This window comes from Paroedura picta, chromosome 4 (genome assembly GCF_049243985.1).
Source record: "Paroedura picta isolate Pp20150507F chromosome 4, Ppicta_v3.0, whole genome shotgun sequence".
Taxonomy (NCBI): Eukaryota; Metazoa; Chordata; class Lepidosauria; order Squamata; family Gekkonidae; genus Paroedura; species Paroedura picta.
Genome location: NC_135372.1, coordinates 85,586,020 through 85,606,520, shown reverse-complemented (window position 1 = coordinate 85,606,520; position 20,501 = coordinate 85,586,020). Strand labels below are relative to the sequence as shown.

At 43.2% G+C, this 20,501-nt stretch overlaps 1 protein-coding gene across 8 annotated transcripts in view; it reads left to right on the top strand.

Moving 5' to 3' along the window:
* FOXD2 (forkhead box D2) overlaps positions 1-20,501 on the top strand; it is an 82,002-nt gene that overhangs the window by 45,540 nt on the left and 15,961 nt on the right. For 4 of the 8 annotated variants that reach the window (XR_013230321.1, XR_013230323.1, XR_013230320.1 and 1 more), the window contains 2 exons: positions 2,912-2,989; positions 5,064-5,138. The exons of 3 other annotated variants lie outside the window; for them this stretch is intronic. The gene's annotated coding sequence lies outside the window, so the exon portion shown is untranslated. The remainder of the gene's footprint in view (positions 1-2,911; positions 2,990-5,063; positions 5,139-20,501) is intronic. One more of the 8 variants, XM_077333822.1, reaches the window with a different exon arrangement.

The window sequence follows — 20,501 nt, the reverse complement described above, 5'->3', positions numbered from 1 at the left end:
GTTGGACACACCAGACATCAGTTATAGGAAGAAGTCAATGGGTGTAACTGCTCAAGATTGTATTGCTAGGTAGAGGTTCCTCATTAGACAAATATCTGTCTGGATCTCCTGGGCTAATCACTGTTGCTCAGCCCTACTTATAAATATAATATAGATCACTATGTATATTTGCAAACAAACTACATTCCTTTGATATGTGAGAACATTTTGATTAAATATTCTAAATAAATTCAGAAAATTTCCATCAAATATTCTCAGGAGGTCATTTTCTGGGTTGATTATAAACAATAAAGCCAATTGTGCATACGCACACACACACAATAGGCTCTAAAAAACTGTTGTTGAAAAGGGCTGCCCAGAGCCCATTGGACAGGTGGGACACACCTATGCCATTCCGGCTCCACCTCGGCCTGCAGGCTGTCCTTTGTCTCTGCCATTGCTGCTTATCTTCAGACTATAAAGATTAGCTCCCCAGGCAAAAATGGCTGCTTTGGAGGCTGGGCCATTCTGCACATTGAAAAAAATAGCATTACGCTAGCAAAATGGTGTAACACTATCAAAAACTGTTGAACAACACAGGGCCCAGAAAAGATCACTGAGGCACTCCACTCCTCACTGTTCTCCAAGAAGATGACAAACCATTTACAAGTAACCTTTCGGTACGATGTGTCAACCAGCTTTTGATCCACATAACAGTAATAGGTTCCATACCACATTTTACCAGTGTGTCAATAAGAATATCATGTGGAATTGTATCAAAAGCCATACTGAAATTAAGGTAAACAGCATTCCCATGATCTAGTAAGGTAGTTACTTTCTCAACAAAAGAGATATGGTTAGTCTGATATGACTTGATCTTGAGAAAGCCAAGCTGACTCTTAATAATTACAGCCATCTGCTCTAGTTGCTCAAGGACCAACAGTTTGATGATTTGTTCTACAATTTTGCCAGCTATAGATGTCAAGCTCACAGATCTTCCTTTTCCCCTTTCTTGAAGATGGAGACAACATTTGCCTGCCTCCAGTCTTTTGACACTTCACCTGTTCTGCAAGAATCTTAAAAAATAATGGACAGAGGCTCAGAAATTACATCTACACGTTATTTTAGTACCCTTGGATGCAATTTATCTGGCCCAGAGGATTTGGTTTCATTTAAAGAAACTAGGTGTTTATGGACTACTCCTATATTGATCCTAGGCTACAACTTCCATCTCTCATAACATGAAATGATTTTGCTATGTTGAGCATGATTCCCCTCTCAAGAGGAGTAGGAATTAAGCAGTTCAGTTCTCTCTTCATCCCCTGATCCTGTGCCACGTTTTGGTCCCCACAATGATCCTACCATGTCCCTGTTCTTTTTCTTACTTTGAATATAACTAAAGAACCCCCTTTTTTGGTTTTTAGCATTTCTTGCTAGCCTAGGCTAATTCTGAGCTTTAGCTTTTCTAACACTCTCCCTACAAGCATTAGTAATTTGTTTATATTTCTCCTTGGTTATAAGGTCCTTCTTCCATTTCCTAAATGAGTCTTTTTAAATTCATTCTTTTGTTAGCTGTTTATGGAGCCACCCTGGTTTCTTTAGGTTCCACCCAGTTTTCCTTCTTAAGAAAATTGTCTGTGATTGTGTCTATAGTAGTTTCCTTTTGAAATTAGAACCTTCCTTACTATTGCCTGCCCAATAGTAAGCAGTACTGGCAAACCCTCAAGTGATCTAGATAATTTGTGGGAATCTCTATGTGTGGGATTGGAGCAAACCGTGGGATTGTAACGTAGGGCCTGGCTGTATACAATGGATTGTTTGGTATGTTTAGGATGGTAGCTATAGGCATGCAGGTATGTATGTCGGTCAGTCGGCTTTCGGTATAAGGTGGTATCTATGCATCCATTGTTTATTTTTACAGCAGTGTCCAGAAAATGTATTTCTTGTGTAGACTGGTTCATTGTCAGGTTGATTGTGGGGTGAAAGTCATTGTATGCCTAGTGGAAAGTATCCAGGGATTCGTTACCATGTGTCCAGATGATAAAAAGGTCATAAATGAATGGCAGGTATACGAGAGGTGTGAGTGGGTGAGCATTCAGGAAACGTTGCTCCAGGTCTGCCATGAAGATATTTGTATATTGAGGCACCATGTGGATGCCCATGGCTGTACCATTGATCTGAAGGAACAAGTCATCACCAAATCTGAAGTGGTTCAAATTCAAATTTATTTTTTAATACAGCACTGTGGTCAGATAAAACAGATAGCAAGAAAAAAAAACATTTCACAGCAGAAAATTGCCTAATAATCTGAAGTGGCTATGGGTGAGAACAAATTGGCACAGTTTAGTGGCTGAGTCAGCTATGGTGTTGTTAGAAATTGTATTCCTAATGGTTTGTAATCCATCTCTGAATGGAATGTTGGTATACAGGGATTCCACATCCATGGTGGCTAAAATGATCTTCTCTGGAAGGTTGTTCAAAGATTGTAGGGAGTTCTTAGTCTGAGGAAGAGTGCTTGCACTCGAAAGCTCACACCCTGAATAAATCTTTGTTGGTCTTATAGGTGCTAATGGACTTTGATTTTATTGTGCTACTACTTCAGACCAACACGGCTTCCCATTTAAATCTATATTTTCTGTTAGGCAACTGCTGTAGCAGAGGAAAACACCTCTGCTACAGCACACATATCTATACAGTCCTTGCCCATCCCTACAATTTGAAAATAACCATGGTGTATAATAAAGGTTCAAATAACAATCAAGCCAGTCGAAGATTAATGCTACTGCTTCTTTATACAACCTCAAAAGGTGGGGAGTATCAGGCAAGTCAATATTTGTGTATGAAAGTAGGGAGGGGGAAGACAAGCTGTTAAGACAAAGGAATGTGAGGGAGGAAGACATCATTCTGAATGGATCATTATTTTGTCTGCCAGTTACTCCAGATTTCTAAACTGCTCCCTTCTGCACCTCTGGATCATTCCATGGAGGATGAAAAGGTACAGAAGATGAGGGTAAGTGAATAAATAGCATGTGTGTCAGTGCAGGGGCGATAGTAGTTAAGGAATCCATCTCTGGGGATAGATGGGACTGGTAAGGTTCATGGAGGCAGTGCCACGGTTGTGACAAGGGATGGCTCAGCACTTTCTCAGATGGAAGCTTAAAGCCAAATATTTACGTGTGTAAGGGGTCAGTGACTGGAATGTGCATGCTGTGGTGTTTTAAGTGTTGAAGACATTAGTCAGAAAAGTGGATTGGTAGAAGGTCAGTTTTAGGCCTTCTATAGGAAAGTCAAGAAGGAACAAGAGGGATTGCCTTATTTTCCCTCAAAAGGATGGGAATCTCATTAAAATGACTCTCTCATTTGGAGGGTTTTGTTTAAAAAAATGGAAATAAGGTGCTTTACAAATCATCCCCAAGTCCCAGTATTCTACCTAGCTCTTGATCATAATCACATCAGAGGGAACAGAACTCTTGGACAAAAATTCAGATCAAGAAACTAGAAAGCCCTCTGAATCAGATCTTTTTCAAGTTAGGCAGAAACAGCATTGTCAAATCTGTTCTGTTGATATACAAAAAGCCACTTTGAAACTTGGGACAAGAGGCATCTGTTGTTCAAGGGGGGAAAGTCCTATTGGTAGTACACTTGAGTGTGTCTGAGGCCCTTCTAGATGCGGTGGGTGTCCTTGGGTTCACCTGAGGGATGAGCCATCATTTTTAAAATATCCCAGGCAGGAACCCCTTTACAGTGTGACATGTGGGCCCAGTTGTGGTCAGGGGGAGGAAGAAGGGGATCCTACATCCTCCCCCCCAGGGCTGCTTTTCCTACCTAGGAAAAAATACCCAGGGGTATTACTGAGTCACATGCTCCCCCTGGTAAGGTTGCCAACTCCAGATTGAGGATGGAATACAGGAGAGTTTTGGGAGGAAAGGGACCTCAGAAGGCTACAAAACCATATGATCCATCTTCTAAAGCAGCCATTTTTTCTAAGAAAAGTAGAATATGTTTTATAAAAATAAACAAACAACCTATGTGGTATGGAGATTAACTGTAATTCCAGAAGATCTCCAGCTCCAGGAAGGAAAAATGGCACAGAGGAGGGCAGGATCCGTCCTCCACCACACCATGGTGGTCCTGACCAGACTTGGGCTCCTACAGCACAGTTTAAAGGAGTTTCTGTCTGGGAACCCAGTTTTTAAAATGGTGGTGTCTCCCAGGGCACCCAGGGACACCTATCATATTTAGAAGGGCTCTTAAGTAGCTTTCTGGGTTCAAATAGTTCCCAGCTCATTTTATTAAACTTACAACGTTTACTTGGGTTTTATTTGTTCGTTGATAAAGCTAAAGGGTTCAGGCAGTTTTACATTCATCGAGGATGTCAGAAAGGGTGTATTTCAGACTGGAGCAATCTGAACAAGAGGCTTTATCAAAATTTCCTCAACGGCAACAGCAAAGACTCAGAGGTAGCAGATGAACTATTCCATAGATTCATAGAGTTGGAAGGGACCTCATGGGTCATCGAGTCCAACCCCCTGCACTATGCAGGACACTCACATCCCAATCACTCATCTACTGTAACCTGCTACCCCCTTGAACCTTCACTGGGACTGGTCCATGGATCATTCGGTACTGGGCTGCAGCTCCTCCTTGTCCTCCTCCCCGGCTGCTGCCTCGGGGGCTGCCCTGCCACTCTGCCACCGGCTCAGCTTTGGTGCTCTCCACCGGCCACCATGGCTGGGGCTCCCCTTGGTGTGGCACTGCGCAGCTGCTGCTGGCAGTGTCCCCCAGCGGGTGGCGGGACGTCAGGGGCGCCATCGGTAAAGCAAGTGGAGCAGGGGCTCAGGTGGCGGCAGCGACGTCCCTCGGCAAAAGACTATCCTCCTCAGGCCTCAGTAAAATTGTCAAGCATTGACCGGTCCTCGGTGATAAAAAGGTTGGGGATCACTGCTCTAGTTTGTCTACATCCTTCTTCAACTGGGGTGCCCAAAACTGAATACAGTACTCCAAGTGAGGCTGAACCAGAGCAGAGTAAAGTAGTACCATCACCTCCTGTGAATCTCAACCTTCTTCTGATTTCTTGATTGCAGTCTCCCATTTGGTTGATGATGGAGCCAAGGAACTGAAAATCTTGAACAATATGTTTCATCATCCATCTTAAAGTGGTATGATTCTCAGTGGACAATACTTTTTTCTTCTTGATGTTCAGCTGTAATCCTGATTTGGCACTTTCTACTTTAAGTTTCACCATTAGCCATTCCAAGGGCATTTCCACACATCTGTAAAAATAGCATTATGCCAGCCGCATGGCGTAATGCTAAATATAATCGCACCTCCTGGCCCCTCCTCACCTTTTTCCAGCCTTGCTCTTCTCTGTTGCCTTTTCATGCTTCTCACCCTCCACATGCCTGCTTGAAATGGTGGAAGAGAGCAACGCACTTTACACATGACTTTCTTCTTCCTGTCAATCAAGCCAGGCAACCAGTTTCCTTTCTCAATGTTTTAAAGGGCCCACGATGCACGCTAAATTTTTTTTTTATTCAACACTACTCCATGGAATCGCAAGCCTTGATACTTAAAAAAAACAAATCTCGTTCCAGATTTTTTGGGGGGGGGACTTCAAGGGGCATGCTTTGTGTGACACTTTTTAGGAAAAATAATCTTTGGCTTTGCCTGCACACTTTTATACCTCCTCATTGCTCCAGGCAATTCTCTCTCTCACTCTCTCTCTCTCTCTCTCTCTCTTAAAAAATGTCCCTGGGAGAAGGGAGAGGGAGGCAGGTGGGAAGGCGGGACTTTGGAGTTGGACATAGTGCTTCTTTGCCTCCATACTTTTCTTTGGGTGGTGGGCTGCAGGCTGCTCTCAATTAGATAGCGCTACCTAGGTTGGTGAATCCACTAACGCTTTAAAATGGAGGATGTAGCTGGCCGTTTACTGCCCAGATGCTGCATGTTGGCTATGTCATATGGAGGGGCCGGAATATAATGGCAACAAAAGGTAAGCAGAAAATCCCCCAAGTCTATACTGTTTTCTGCCAATAATTTGGTGTCATCTGCATATCTCAAATTGTTAATGTTCCTTCCACCAATTGTCACATCCTCTTCATCTAAATCTAATCCATTTCCCTTATGATACATTCTTCATATAGACTGAAGAGACAGGGAAATAAAATACATCCTTGTCTAACTCTTTTGCCCATTGCCATTCTCTTTCTTCATATGTTGTCCTAACAGTGGTCTCTTTGATTTATTGGGTCTTGTGATATCTTGCTCTTCTTTTTTATTGTTCTCATCTCTTTACATTGGTTATTATAATAGAGCTTTTTATCTCTATATGCAAGTTGCTGGAATGCTGCATTTAGATTTCTGATTCTGTTTTTGTAACCTTTTACATTTTGTCTTTCTTGATCAATTTAAAAAGTTTCAGCAGTCATCCACTGAGGATTTTTATTTCTTTTAGCCACAAGTATAGTCTTTGTGCATGCTTCCTTCATTATATCTCTGATTTCAACCCACAGTTCTTTGGGATGGTGTTCACTTGAACTTAACAAAGTAAATTTGTCAAGTTATATGGTCCTTAAACTCTTCAGTAATATTATTTAGATTGTATTTTGGCATTATGAGTGTTGTGGCATTTTTCTTCAGCTTCATTTTAATTTATGATATTAACAATTTATGATGTGTACCACGATCAGCTACAGGTCTTGTTTTATCAGAGAAAACCAAACTTCTCCATCTTCTACTTCTAATTATGTAATCTATTTGTTTTCTGTATTGGCCATCCAGTGATGTACATGTATACAGTCATCTGCTCAGTTGCTTGAAACATGTGTTTCAAATTAAGAACATGAGTGTTGGAAGATGGGTACTGAAGAAGGAAGGGAAGAAAATGAGCAATTGGATAAATGGACTGCAGTTTTCTTTGCTAAAACATAACAGAATTTTGACATTCTGATTGCAGAGTTGGAAGTTGAAAGTCTTTGAATGCATGCAAAAATCAGCTCCATTGCAAAGTCAACTTATAGTTGTGCCTTCTGGTACTGGAAAGGCTGAAGTGTAATTTCTCTAAGCATGATACAAACTCACAACTCATCTCCCCTGATTCCAGTTGAAATCTATTCAGTTTCTGAAATGACATAAATAGATTATATTGATTTTCAGCCAGGCTCTTGTGTTTGCTCCTGGGAAAGTGTGCATTTTTCTCCCCACATCTTTGGGTCCTAAATACTTGTTCCTTAGAGCAGTGGTTCTCAACCTTCCTAATGCTGCAACACTTTAACACAGTTCCTCATGTTGTGGTGACCCCCAACCATAAAATCATACAAGTGTTCTTTCACAGAAAATAAACCGAAACTGACCAATGGCATGAAGATCCATTGTTCATAATTGTATGAAACCCCCGGGGTTTCTCAGTTTCTCAGTTCAGCTCTGCCTCTTGTCTCACCATACTGATCTCGCTCTTTTCCGCTGCTCCAGACAGACAAATACTCTATCTTGATCTACCACACAAGGCTGTGGATGACACCCTCCCGGCCAAGCTGCTTGCCTTGTCATGACCCCTGTGAAAGGGGTGTTTGACTCCCAAAGGGGTCCTGACCTCCAGGTTGAGAACCATTGCCTTAGAGGCAACTCATCATATGATCTCCCATCTTGCTAAGTAAATAATCCCATAACCCCTTTCAGTTTTGCCTATGGAATGATACTTTTTCTTCATAAGGTATCAGTGATGATCAAACTATCCAGATTAGAGGTAACAGTTGCCTTAGAATGACTTTCCTACAGAAATTGCAAGCTATTAATGACATTTCAAGGCTGAAAATCAGACCACCCACAAGGAGCTCAGGCAATAAGGCTGTTGACTTGAATAAGAACATTGCTAGTCTCAATGGAGGAAGGAACTTCATGAGCAAAATATTTTTGAAGTAACTGCAGCACTGATGCCTTGGTAGGCTGGGAAAATTTAGCAATACTTGGAAATTACTAGCTTTGGGGGATGAAATTTGTTGGTCCCGCATTAGGATTTTAATGACAAGTTTGGTTACTATGAGATATTAAACAATTGTTACTGAATATGAATAGGGTAGCAAGCTAACCAGACAAGATAATCTTAAACCTGATGTGGTCTTTATGACGATGTGTATCTCCAACCCTTTCCCAAAAGTATACTATGTAAGAAAAACTGAAATAAGCAGCCAAATATCGTGGCACAAATGAGTATGGCAGGTGTCTAGAAGAGCAGCTCAGCGAAATCACATTTGTTTTGAGGTCACATTTGGGCTTATCACAGAAATCTAGACATGTAACAGAACATTATGCTTTAAAGAAACAATAAGAATGAACACTCTGTGGACCATTATAAAAACCTAGGGAATTATTTTGTATAGAAGGGTTATGATGTCCACTAGCAACCTCTGAAAAGGATTAATCAAATTCATGGAGCATATTGTCTATCAATGGCTCATGGCCACACTAACTAAAAATGGAAATAAAGTGTTCCGCACCATTGGTTATCTGATGCTGAGAACTATTTGAAACATAGATGAAGCTACCTTATACTGAATCAGACCCTTGGCTAATCATGGTCAGGATTGTCTACTCAGACTGGGAGGGGCTCTCCAGGGTTTCAGGCAGAGGTATTTCATATTACCACTTGGACCCTTTTAAGTGGAGAAGGGAAGATGATTATAAGCTGCTGTGAGACTCCTTTGGGTAGAGAAAAGTAGGATATAGAAATCAACTCTTCTTCATTTTGGCCCATTATGCACAGAGTGGAAGGTCTGCATTCGGGGTGGAACGGTGGTGGCTAAAATCACCAATTATACACGCTGCAGGCAGCAACTGGGTGCAGAGTCAACGTATGCTGCCGAAAAAGCTGCGTTAGCGAGATGCGGAAGAAAGTGGAGTTTCCCGGGACCAGGGCGCAACCAGAAGTGGCTCCGGAGTAGCCGCGTGCATAATCAGATACTCTGGGTTTTGCCACCATTGCGTTCCATCCCGTGCGTAATTGGTTTGCTTTGCTTCTTCCTCCTCCACGTTCTCCATGCCACCGTTTCAGTGGCCGTGCATAATAGGCCTTTAAGTGGAGATGCTGGGGACTGAACCTGGGACTTTCTGCATACAAAGAAGAGGCTCTACTACTAAGTCACAGTCCCTGCTTAAAAATAGATATTAGCTATCTTGAGCAGTTGTTGCAATCATGTGAGCTTTCTAGGGACATATGTATGGCCACAAAATGCTGTTAGACATTTTGCCTGACCAACAACAACAACAAAAAAGATGTGAAAATTATATGAAAGCTTGCTACATAGTCAGCATTAATAACAGGGTACTCTGTATCTTCTGCTATTCTGTCTGTATTGCTATTCTGTTCTGATAACAAATAATTGCTACTTGTAGCAGGGTTCAGCGAAGAAGGCCACAGTTAAAATGTATCACAAATCCAAGAGCGGAAACTACTTGAACTTATGCTCAAGCAATTAGTATAATTTGCATATCACATGTATGAGCATGAAAGATGTCAAGATATAGGTGGTTGGCATATTGAACTTATTCTGTAATATACTTGTTCTGGAATAGAATACCTGGAACATGAATAATTTTGATTCAACTTCTCAAAAATATTGGTTAGAGGGGAAAAGATAAGGATATTTGCCTCTTAGTTTTGGAGCTCTATGCTACCACGTGTCACTGAATCTTTGAAGGAAAGAAACTTGTGTGCTAAAAAGCTTGAAAGGTGAGGTTCTTCCACCCATAAAATGGTGCCTTGGTTGTGGCCAGTTCTACATCCCTCATACTCACACCACAAAATCATATATTTAAAACAAATAATGAAAATCTAGTTTTATTTTTTCATAAAATGTCAAAGAAGACATGATATACCACACATTAGCAAGGTAGTGCCCAAGTTCATCATGACACCCACTAATGTGTTTTCTGGTACATACTCACCTTTTCCCCAAAGCAAGGAGCCAATCTTTGCTTTTCCCCAGTTCGTTGGAGCAGGATGCTTCAAACAAGCCCTGGAGGCATTATCTTTGTGTCTGTAGGGAAAATGCATTTGGAAACAGCTGCCTCCATCTTGTGATTGAACCTAGGTCCACTGAAAGCCACTTGATGTAAGAATAGGAATAAAAATCTGAGACAACTCTTTAAAGGTAAAAAGGTAAAGGTATCCCCTGTGCAAGCACCGAGTCATGTCTGACCCTTGGGGTGACGCCCTCTAGCGTTTTCATGGCAGACTCAATACGGGGTGGTTTGCCAGTGCCTTCCCCAGTCATGACCGTTTACCTCCCAGCAAGCTGGGTACTCATTTTACCGACCTCGGAAGGATGGAAGGCTGAGTTGACCTTGAGCCGGCTGCTGGGATCGAACTCCCAACCTCATGGGCAAAGCTTTCAGACGGCTGCCTTACCACTCTGCGCCACAAGAGGCTCACAACTCTTTACAATATTTAAAAATAGCTGTAATAATTTACAACCATAGTAATTCCAATCAACTTTTAATAATGGTAGGGTTTGGCTGTGACCATTATTCTGGCACCTCATGGCTCAGTTTCATTTCTCCAAGAGATATGAGGAGCAACAAGGCGAGAGTGAATGAGCTGATATGTGCCTGACTGTGTCAATGTCCAACCAGAACACTTAGCAGACTGTACCACACTGGTTTGTTCCAGTTCACTCATTGTGTTTCTGTGTATAGCATTTTAACATCCCATCAGTCAGTGTAGCAGAAGCTGTTTGTCCACATGTAAATAAAGCATGGCAAGTATGTGCATATGTGTGTACACTATTAAATGAAATGGAGTGTGCAGGTGAGATGTCCTTTTCTGCAATGAAGGGCATAGCTTCATGTATCTGGGAAATACACCTTAAAAAGCACTCTTTGTGTTAGTTCTGTGAAGGACTGCTACAAGGGAGGAAAGGAGTCTCCAGTTATCTCTCTCTCCCCCCGGCCCAGTTTTCATTCATTGAAAAAAATTTTGCCCATCTTTCCTAGATCCCTGGGAGACAAATGCTAAAATCAACAGAGCTCAGCAATGGATATGAAGGGCAGGTATTAGTTTTCCTTGCTTGCTTGCAAGGAGAAAACGGAAAGTCTCACTCTGTAGAATTTATGGATGATTGTATAGTTGGCCAACATGTCTGGTTTCCTATACCTGCTGTGTAAGTGAGACTTTTAATTTATATCAAGTCTTCCAGAAAGAAGTGCAGTCCCTGAAATTTTATTCCAAGATGCATGGAAAACAAAAACAAGGTTACAGATGGAAATACTTTCCACATAAATGAATGAAAATGAGTAATGGATGAAAAATCCCAAACAGTGCCCTGGCTACAATAAGGAAAATGATAAATATCAAAGAATAAGAGAAACTGAAAATGACTGAATCATTTTTTTAAATTGTGCACATCACCACAAAAGTATTGTGTATGTTTCAAGAACTGACAACTATGCTGGCCAAGGTTTTAACAGAGGTACTTGATTGGCAGGAGCCTGATGCTTCCTGTATCTGAGGAGGAAGCATCTGACTTCATTGCTATACAGAAATCCATTTTCAAACAAACAGCTTTGCTTTTCCCCAAGTTTATATCGGCTCTCACATGAGATTGTCTAGTTGTGTGCCCCTCCCGCACGGCACTTGTCTGGTATTATTACTCTGGACCCTGGTTAGGTGCAAGAGATATGTGACAGCTAGAAGTGAGCATAGCCAGCAAACCCATTTTAGGCTTAAGTTATGAACTCTCCCAGGTGGAAAAAAATCTGCTAGCAAAGTCAATTCTGAATGGCAATCCAAATCCCCATCTGTTAAATTATTTGAGATAAGAAGAATTTGACTTGGATTCCTTTGCCTGTTGGAAACAAGCCTTTGACTCAGGCTTCAGAGAGGATTATGGTTGTGAACAGTGTGATAAGACTACTCTTCATTTTAGCCCTTGTACCTACACTAGGAACTACTCTGAATTTTCCCCTGGAATATGGAAACTCTTTCTTAATGCAGTGTCCACTCAAGCAGAGGGACTGCACAGAAATTGCTGTGCCTTATTACATTCTGCCCAAGAAACAGTTCTAGTCTCTAGCCTTGGTCACCCTGCAGGGGGCAAAGGAGAGAGCTATGGACTTCCCCTCCAACCATCCATGTACTATGCTTGTCTGAACCCTCTTGTGATCTTTTGGGGCTTACCTTCCTGAGCTACTGGGAAATCTTTCACCAAGAAAACTGTCCTTGATCATGTAGTTTAGCTTTTTCTGCACTGTTGGTGTCTGGGTTTGCTTCAGGTGACATCTTTGCATCTCCTGGTCATTGTGAAGTCTGTGCAGGAGAACATCCCTTTGGCCTCTGTCCCTAATCTGAATCACTGGCTCAAATATTACACATGCAATATTATTGCATCTAAACAAGACTGAGATAGAGAAGAACAGCTTGATCCTGTGCATGTTTACTAACTACGTAAAAGTGTCAGGGGGCTCAACGGGCCTTACTCCCAACTAAGCAGACAAAGGATTACAGTCTCCCTCCTCCTTCGTTGCTGTAAAGTCTTGAAATATGAATGGAAATTCCCTGTAAAAGAGGATTTCCCTCAACCCTGTTCCTTACTCCAGTATCTGTTACATGTATCTGGCACATATCTGTGTGGCACAGTCCACTTATTTTGAAACTAGGCATTTTATAATGTTTGATTGGTACGTTTGACTTTGTGATAATTATACATGGCAGTGATATTTAAGTAGGGTACAGTGGAATGCTGTGTGAAAAGCAGACCTTTCTCTTCTTTCTTTGCAGGCCTGGATTGTACTAGCTTAACTGAATGCGATATTAATGCATAGAAAATAATCCTCCGGCTCCTCCAGCACTGGAGAGCTGAATGGGCAAACTTAACTGAAAAGCACTGTGAGCTGCAAGGTTAACAAAAGAATCCTCTCATTATACTACCTGGCTCTTGAGGGAAATTATAGAGCTAGCTGAGGGAGATAACAGCGACTGTAATAACAGGTAATGCTGGATACATTAGTGGCACTGCAGAAGGAGGGAGGGATACATTAATCCATCCAAGCCTTGAAAGCAGTGCTTTAAAAGGAGAGCTTTATTTGGAGTGAAAGAGATTCAAAGTATAGCTGGGGGGGGGAGGCGTGAATGCACTCAAGGAAAAACCAGACAGAGTCTCACTGCCTTAGCTCTTGTATATATGTGCAAAGCACGAGGCCATATACAGGCCACAGGCCATTTACTTTTATTGAAATCTTATTATCATTGAAATCCATGGGATCATTCCATGGTTGGATTACTCTAGTATGAATTATTTGTTTTGTATTAGAATGGGAGTGAATTCAATACCTGTTCGGGTAGGTTAGCCTGTAATATTCATGGGTCAATTACATGCTTTATTATAATTCTTTGCTACCAGAACCTGGAGTATATCCAGACCGGCATTTACCTATGGCTTATGGTAAGCTGGCCAGCCAAGCTACTGTGGAGGACTTTGGCAGACCTTCTGTTCCTATCTCTGCTTACACTGAATAAAGTTGTAAAGTATTTACTTAAGAAGACCCTCAGCATATGCCCGAATGAATGTGCCATTTCATATAGCCCTGCCAGTTTGCTGTGGCAAAAACGAAAGAACGATCTCATGGCACATCAACCACTGACAAATCTATTGTTCTATATGCTCTTGTGTGCTTGAGCCACCTTGTCAGATGCGTGAATGCTCAGTCAATAAGATTCAGGTTTAGTGTCCTGCCCCTCCAGGCACCTGCCACCTTCTGCCCTTTCACTTGTGAGCTCTGAGATCTTAGAATGGGAAGGGAGGGCGTTAAATCATCACTGTCCTCTTCTTTCCTGATGGGCTGGAAGCAAGTGGCAGGGCCTCCATCAGGCAGCCCACCCAGCTTTGCACTGCAGCAACTATTGGTGAGCCTTGGGAGCAACAGCTTTGGAGGGGGCCCTGCAAATGGTGGGGCTCAGGCTCAGGATTGCTGGAGCCACACCTACATTTCAGGGGGTCAGTGTCCCAAAGTCCAAACATGCAGAAAAAAGAAAGAAACATTTGTGAGTAATGATTTAATTGGATATTTTAGGACATAATACTGTTGTCCTGAAAGTCAGTATTTTGCAATAAAAGAACTTCATTGGGAGATTCTAGTTGGGATTTATCAGTAGATTTGATAGCAAATGCCTGAAGCTCATCAAGTCTGACAAATTTGCTGTCTTCTTAGGTATTCAATTATTTAACATAACTCATCAGTGAGGAAGTGCAACTGCCCAACCTGGATGGGGTGTAACTGTCAGGGCCATTTTGCACGGCTTCAAAATAGCACAATGGTTGCTAATTGAAAACGCTACTAATTTGGAATAACCCACGACGTCGTAGACAATCTGCAACACTCCTGAAACCGACCCGCAAAAAGCTCTTCGTTGTAGCGCTTTCAGGGGAATCCCAAAAAGTGGATTCACCCTCCGGAAAGCGATACACTCCTGCAACCAATCTGCAACAATAGCGATAAAGACCTGTGCGTTAACATTGTTGCGGTTTCTTCAGAGTCCCTCCTCCTGAGCCTGTCCTCCAAACTTCCGGCGAAGCGATCGCCATTTTTTTTCCCCCGAGCGAGTGGAGATCAACGCACCGGCGAGCCTCCGTTTAGCCAGTGAGGCTTCCCAGGCTGCAGTCCCTCCTCAGAGCTGTTTACAGTCACTAAGCACAAGAAGCCCGCAGAAGCCCGTTTGCTGATGTATTTTCCCTTTATTTTTCACACTGTTTCGGCTGAAAATCGCGCCCGTGAGGGGGGGGGAGGATTTTTTTTTTCCACTCGGAGGCAGCGTGGCCACGATCAAATGACAGCTCAAACAGAGGCTTCCCGGCTTCAGTCCCTCCCCTTCAGTCACTAAGCACACACATTTCACACATTCCATTCAGCCGAAAATCGGGCCCGTGAGAGGGGGGGGGATTTTTTTTTTCACTCTGAGGCAGCGTGTTAACGATCAAACGATCAAACGACAGCTCAAACACCCCAGGCAGCTGGATGGGTCTCTCCGTTGCAATGAATCTACCCAGATTCGTTACAATGGGTCTGTTTTTTTTTTTTTAAACCTTCCTTAAAGGGAAAGGGGCTGTTCGGGAGCATGCTAACGGCTGCCCATTGGCTGCTTGACGGCCAGGGGCGGGACGAGCTTGGCAATAGCGCTTCCTTTCTAGCGATTTCTGCCGAGACCGGAAGCCTGTGGGAAACGCTAAAAAACGCAACTGATTCCACTACAAAGGCAGGTATGCATAACGACGAATTCCACTATTTTAAATGGCGATTTTTCATTCAGTGACCAATTTGCAACAAAGATCCCCGTGCAAAAAGGCCCTTAGTTGCATACTTGGCCAGGAACCTGGGTGTAATCTTTGATACCTCCCTTTCCATGGAGGAACAGTTGGCAAAAGTAGCCCAGTTGGCATTCTTCTACTTACGCCAAGCCAAGCTACTCATGTCTTACCTGGCCCCAGAACACCTAGTCACAGTGATCTAGGCTAGATTTCTGCAACTCGCTCTACACAGACCTACCCTTATCCCTGACCTGGAAGACTGCTTGCATTCGAAAGCTCATGCCTTGAATATATCTTTGTTGGTCTTAAAGGTGCTACTGGACTCTGATTTTGTTGTGGTGAAGAATGTGGCAGCCAGGGTTCTTACGGGAACACCTTAGAGGGCCCATATCTGGTCTGCACTTCAATAGCTGCACTGGCTACCAGTTGTCTACTGGATCAGGATTAAGGTTCTGGTAATTACCTTCAAGGCCATATGCAGCCTGGGCCATGAGTATCTGAGAAACCGCCTCTCCACCTATACTCCCAAAGAGCTTTACACTCCTCCAACACCAATAAACTGGTGATTCCTGGACCACTAGAGCCAGGGTTTTCTCAATCTTGGCCCTCACCAGGTGGAACGAGCTCCCAGAGGGCATCAGGGCCCTGCCAGAGCTAAAATAATTCCACAGGGCCTGCAAAAAGGTGCTTTTTCACCAGGCATTTGGCCAAGACAAGTGAACAAGCTGCTAACCACCAACCAGAAGCCCCATAATCTGCACTAACAGAAAAATGGACCACAGTGCAGACAGACCAAGATGTTGTCATACGAGTACTGTTGTTACATCACACTGTTTGCTGTTGTTGTTATTAAGCACCATTGTTATATTATACTGTTTGATACAAGTTGTACTGTTAAATAAATTCATTTAAATGAATGTTCATTGTACTATACTGCATATGAAAGTTATAATGTAAACCACCTTGAGTTGAAAGGGAGGGCGGTATATAAATATAATAATAAATAAAATAAATAATCCTTTGTTATCACTAATTATAGGTGTTGTGGAGGATCATGTATTACTATCCTTTTTTGTCCATTGCTTCGAAGCCAGATAATTTTGATTATGACATCATCAGGCCCTACCCAGTGCATCTCAAGGTTTGGGATGCTGGCAGTTCTGTTTGGGACATTGCAGAGATGATTACCGAGGTTTATCAGCTATAAAGCCTTGGACCCACATACCGTTCCTGCTATGGTCTGCTGTGACAGCTTTGCTTATCAATGCAAATCTTTTTGAAGGTGCCACCCTGCAAATGGGTAAGAATGGCAACTGTCTAATCATACACATTCTCTGTGGTGGCTCCCACCTTGGGGAATGACCCGTTGGAGAAGATCAGGGATGCTTCCACACGCCTATCACATTGTAGAATGTGCAAAGCAAAGATTCAGGAAGGTATTTTTATAGAACTGTAGCAGAACAGAACAGCCCAGAATGGATCAGGACTGTAGTCCACTCCAATAATTATCCTAGGTAGAATGTTGCTCTTGCTGCATTATCTTCTGTGTTTGTAACTCTACTGTACTTTGCCTAGGGCTAGGCAGTTGTAGTTTTCATTGTCTACTGATTCTGTACTCCAAGTCCATTTGCATTGTTCACATGACATTATTTTTGTGCTCTTATTCACCCGGAGTCTCAAGAAGAGAGGCAGGCTATAAATATAGTAAGTAAGTTAGTCTGTTGACCATGGGGGTTTGTTGTAGTATTGGCAACACAGGCTTATAATGTTATTCTTCACAGATTGCACAAGTTCCTAGTTCAAAATTGTTATCAAGGGCAATATTTGAAACCATCCTACTCTGTTCAGTGGCAAATGCCTACAGTGCTCCAGGAAATAGATGGAATAATGGAGGAAAAATCTGAGTCATGTGGAAGGGACTGTTGTTCATGCAGCCAGGCCCCCCAGCATCTGATTGTGTAGCATTGTTTTCTGGACTAGTACAGATCCTCAGTACTTCCAGCGGCTTTGGCATCTCAGTCTCTAGAAACTTTAGAAAGGCTGAAAACAGAAAATTCAATGCTGCCCACTAATTCCCAGAGTCCTACATTCCTACATCTGTGTCTTCAGATATCACCTGAGAATTTAGGCTGTGGCTACAAGGAAAAAACTTACTCTAATATTTATAGTTAACACAGAGATTTTATACTGAAGCCTTATGGATCCTGTTGATTTCCCCACGTCTAGGCTAACTTAAATACACTTGTCACAGCTGGACTCTGGGCCACCAAATGGTTGTGTTAAGCATGTGTTTGATTTGATCAAGCCAAGTGGCACCTGGAAGAGTTTGCTGGAAAGGCAGGGCAGAGTTTGTGGATGGGAAACTGCCACTTTTCCTAAGGTGACCATTAGTGTCTCTTTTCACGGGACTCTCCCGCCTTTGGCAAAATAGTCCCACCTCCCGCCAGGTATTTAGAAAGTCCCACGCCCAGCTGCAAAGTGAGGACATAGCATGGCTCTGCGCAGCCTGGCTGCCCAGCCTTTGCCAAGCTCAAGCACCACCGCCACGCCACGTACGACACCTGCCTGGACCCCGCCTTCTTCACAGGTGGGACCTGCGAGGGAAGGGAAGGTGCACGGCAGCATGTGCAACTTCAGCCCAGAGGCGAGCGAGAAAACGAGGTGAGCCTGGGAAGTGAGCAGGTGGGGCAGGCAAGCAAATGAGGTGAGCTGGGGAAGTGAGTGGGTGGGGCAAGCAAGCAAACGAGGTGAGCCAGGGAAAGGGGGGGTGGGCTTTGTCTTCTCCGCCACCACACTAAAGTTCCTCCCTGGCTGCCTTCTCTTTGGAGCTCGTGGCCTAACCTTCCCAATTTTCTCCCGGGTGCCTTTTGTGTGCCTGCTTATTGCTTTGTGTATATATGTGTGTGTGCATATGATATTCTGGGGTTCTCCTCCTGAGATCTACCCTGCCTTATAACTATCTCAAACCCTTTTTACAGTTAATTTCCCCTTCTCTGGGTAATCTCTCCCTTTCAGCACATATTTTTCAAGATAGGGAAGTACCCTTCATTTTAATTATGGCATCCTTTAATTGTTTTCAGTAAAAACAATTTTTCTTCTATTATTAGTCCTCATGCTGACTACAGGCTTTTTGATTGATATGCCTTGAATTTTAGTCTGCATCAAAGAACAAGGGCATAGAAATGCTTATTGCAAGACCAACTTATATGTAAAAGATTTAAAAACAAACTGAAACAGAGATGGAATGGCAACTTTAGTAAAAACATTTTATTATCACCATGTAGGGTGTCAAATGCTTTCTCCAACAGACTTCCCCTCGCTGGCATACTGAAGGCAAAAATTTACTCTGGGGCTCTCATATCACCAGTGCCCCTGAGTTAACTACCCCTCTCACTAGGCATTAACCAGAAGGGGATCGTATACCCAAGAGGGATCTTACAATAGTGCTGTCAAGCAGCCAAGCCCAGGGGCAAGGAATGTGCAAGGCTCCTCCGCTGAATAACTGTAGTAACGACAAGGCACAAACTCACTGGGACTAACTACAAGGCACAAACAGCAAGACAGTTCCAGGTAGGGCTAAGCAAAATAAAAATAAATGGAAGGAAGCTCACTTGTTAGTTAACTTACAATCCTTCAACATCTGGTGCAGCCTCAAAGGGAGGCTTACTGTTGCATAGGGCAGGGGTCCCCAACCCCTGGTCCGCGGCCCGGTACCGGGCCACAAAGGCCATCGGAGTGGGCCGCCAGCGGCCGCACCTGCCTCCCCCCTGCAGTGAGGGGGGGGGAAGAGGCCAGCACGGCAGCCGGCGCGCCAGCAACGCTAACACGCACGCGCGGAACTGCCGCGCATCCCCTGGTGGCCAAAACACGCATGCGCGGCAACTCTGCACATGCGTGTAAGCGCCACCTGGTGGCCAAAACGCGCACGTGCGGCAGTTCCACACGTGCGCGTTTTGAGCAACTGCGGCAGCCGGGCCGCTGGCTCTCCCCCACCCCCGGACCGCTGGCATAGGGAACCTCTCCCCAGGACTGTATTTACAAGCACCATCCTCCTTCATCATTCACACTGGACTTTCTTTTTTTTGTCTGTCTGTCTCTCTGAACCCCAAGCAAAGGAACAGCTCCCCTTTTTAGATCCCCCTCCCACATGGACTGATAGGGCATTGGCCAATCTGGCACTAGGAGCCAGAGTTCAAGCCTGCCAGAAGCAGGACAGTCAACAAGGGATGTTAACACCTCAAAGAGATGGCATGTTTTTACCTTTGGGTTGTAAACTATGCTCTCTACCCAGCGAAGTGTATCGTTCCCATGCTGTGCCAGTCTTTGGGATGCATCTACCTTGTTCATCACCATAACTGTCACATTATCGCTGCCATCTGCCCCTCATCTCACAAAGCACCTTTGAAGCAATGACAGCAATCTACAAAAAAAAAAATTCACTTGAGTGAGAAATATGGCAAAGAATAAAATACTATACATAAGTTTTTTGTAATGTTTTATATTTGTTAATTGTACTTAATCGTTAATTGTTGAAATTAAAAGAAATTACAATACTATTTTTGCGTTCTATGAGAAATTATGTTGCTCCATATAGAACACCCCCCCCCCCCGGTCAATGGTGTCCCTCTTTAGCAATCTTAAAATCTGGTCACCTTAACTTTTCCCCAAGGGGAACGTATCTATGTAGTTTGGAGATCAGTTGTAATTCTGGGAGATCACCCCACCTAGATGCTGACAACTCTAGGATGGATGGATATGTTAATTATTTTAGTGAAATTTGCCACTGCTGTCAGGTTGTTACAAGTGGGATCAGTGGAGATGTGCTAAGGGCAAGAAAAATTGGGAACTGGACAAATGGGGAAGCCTTACCTTGTGCTGAATGGCACCAAGGCACTCAGCTGTATTCTGCACATACTAGTTGGATTACTCTTAAGTGTAATTGAAAAAGGGAGTTAATGAACAAAATCAGTGCTAACACAAGAAAAGCTACTTGCCCAATGTTCCAAGTAGCCCATAATTTGTTTCTAACAGAGGCTAGCTTGGTTTATGCACTAGCTAATTAAGCTTCAATTTAGGGCCTCAGATAGTGATACATCTCTAAATTAAATAATGCTAAAATGCCTTACAAGTACATTGCAGTCAATGGGTTTAGCAGAGTGTAAATCCGCTTAGAATGGTACTATAAGTAAAAGGCAAATCGTATGCTGGGGATTTTTAGAAAAGGGA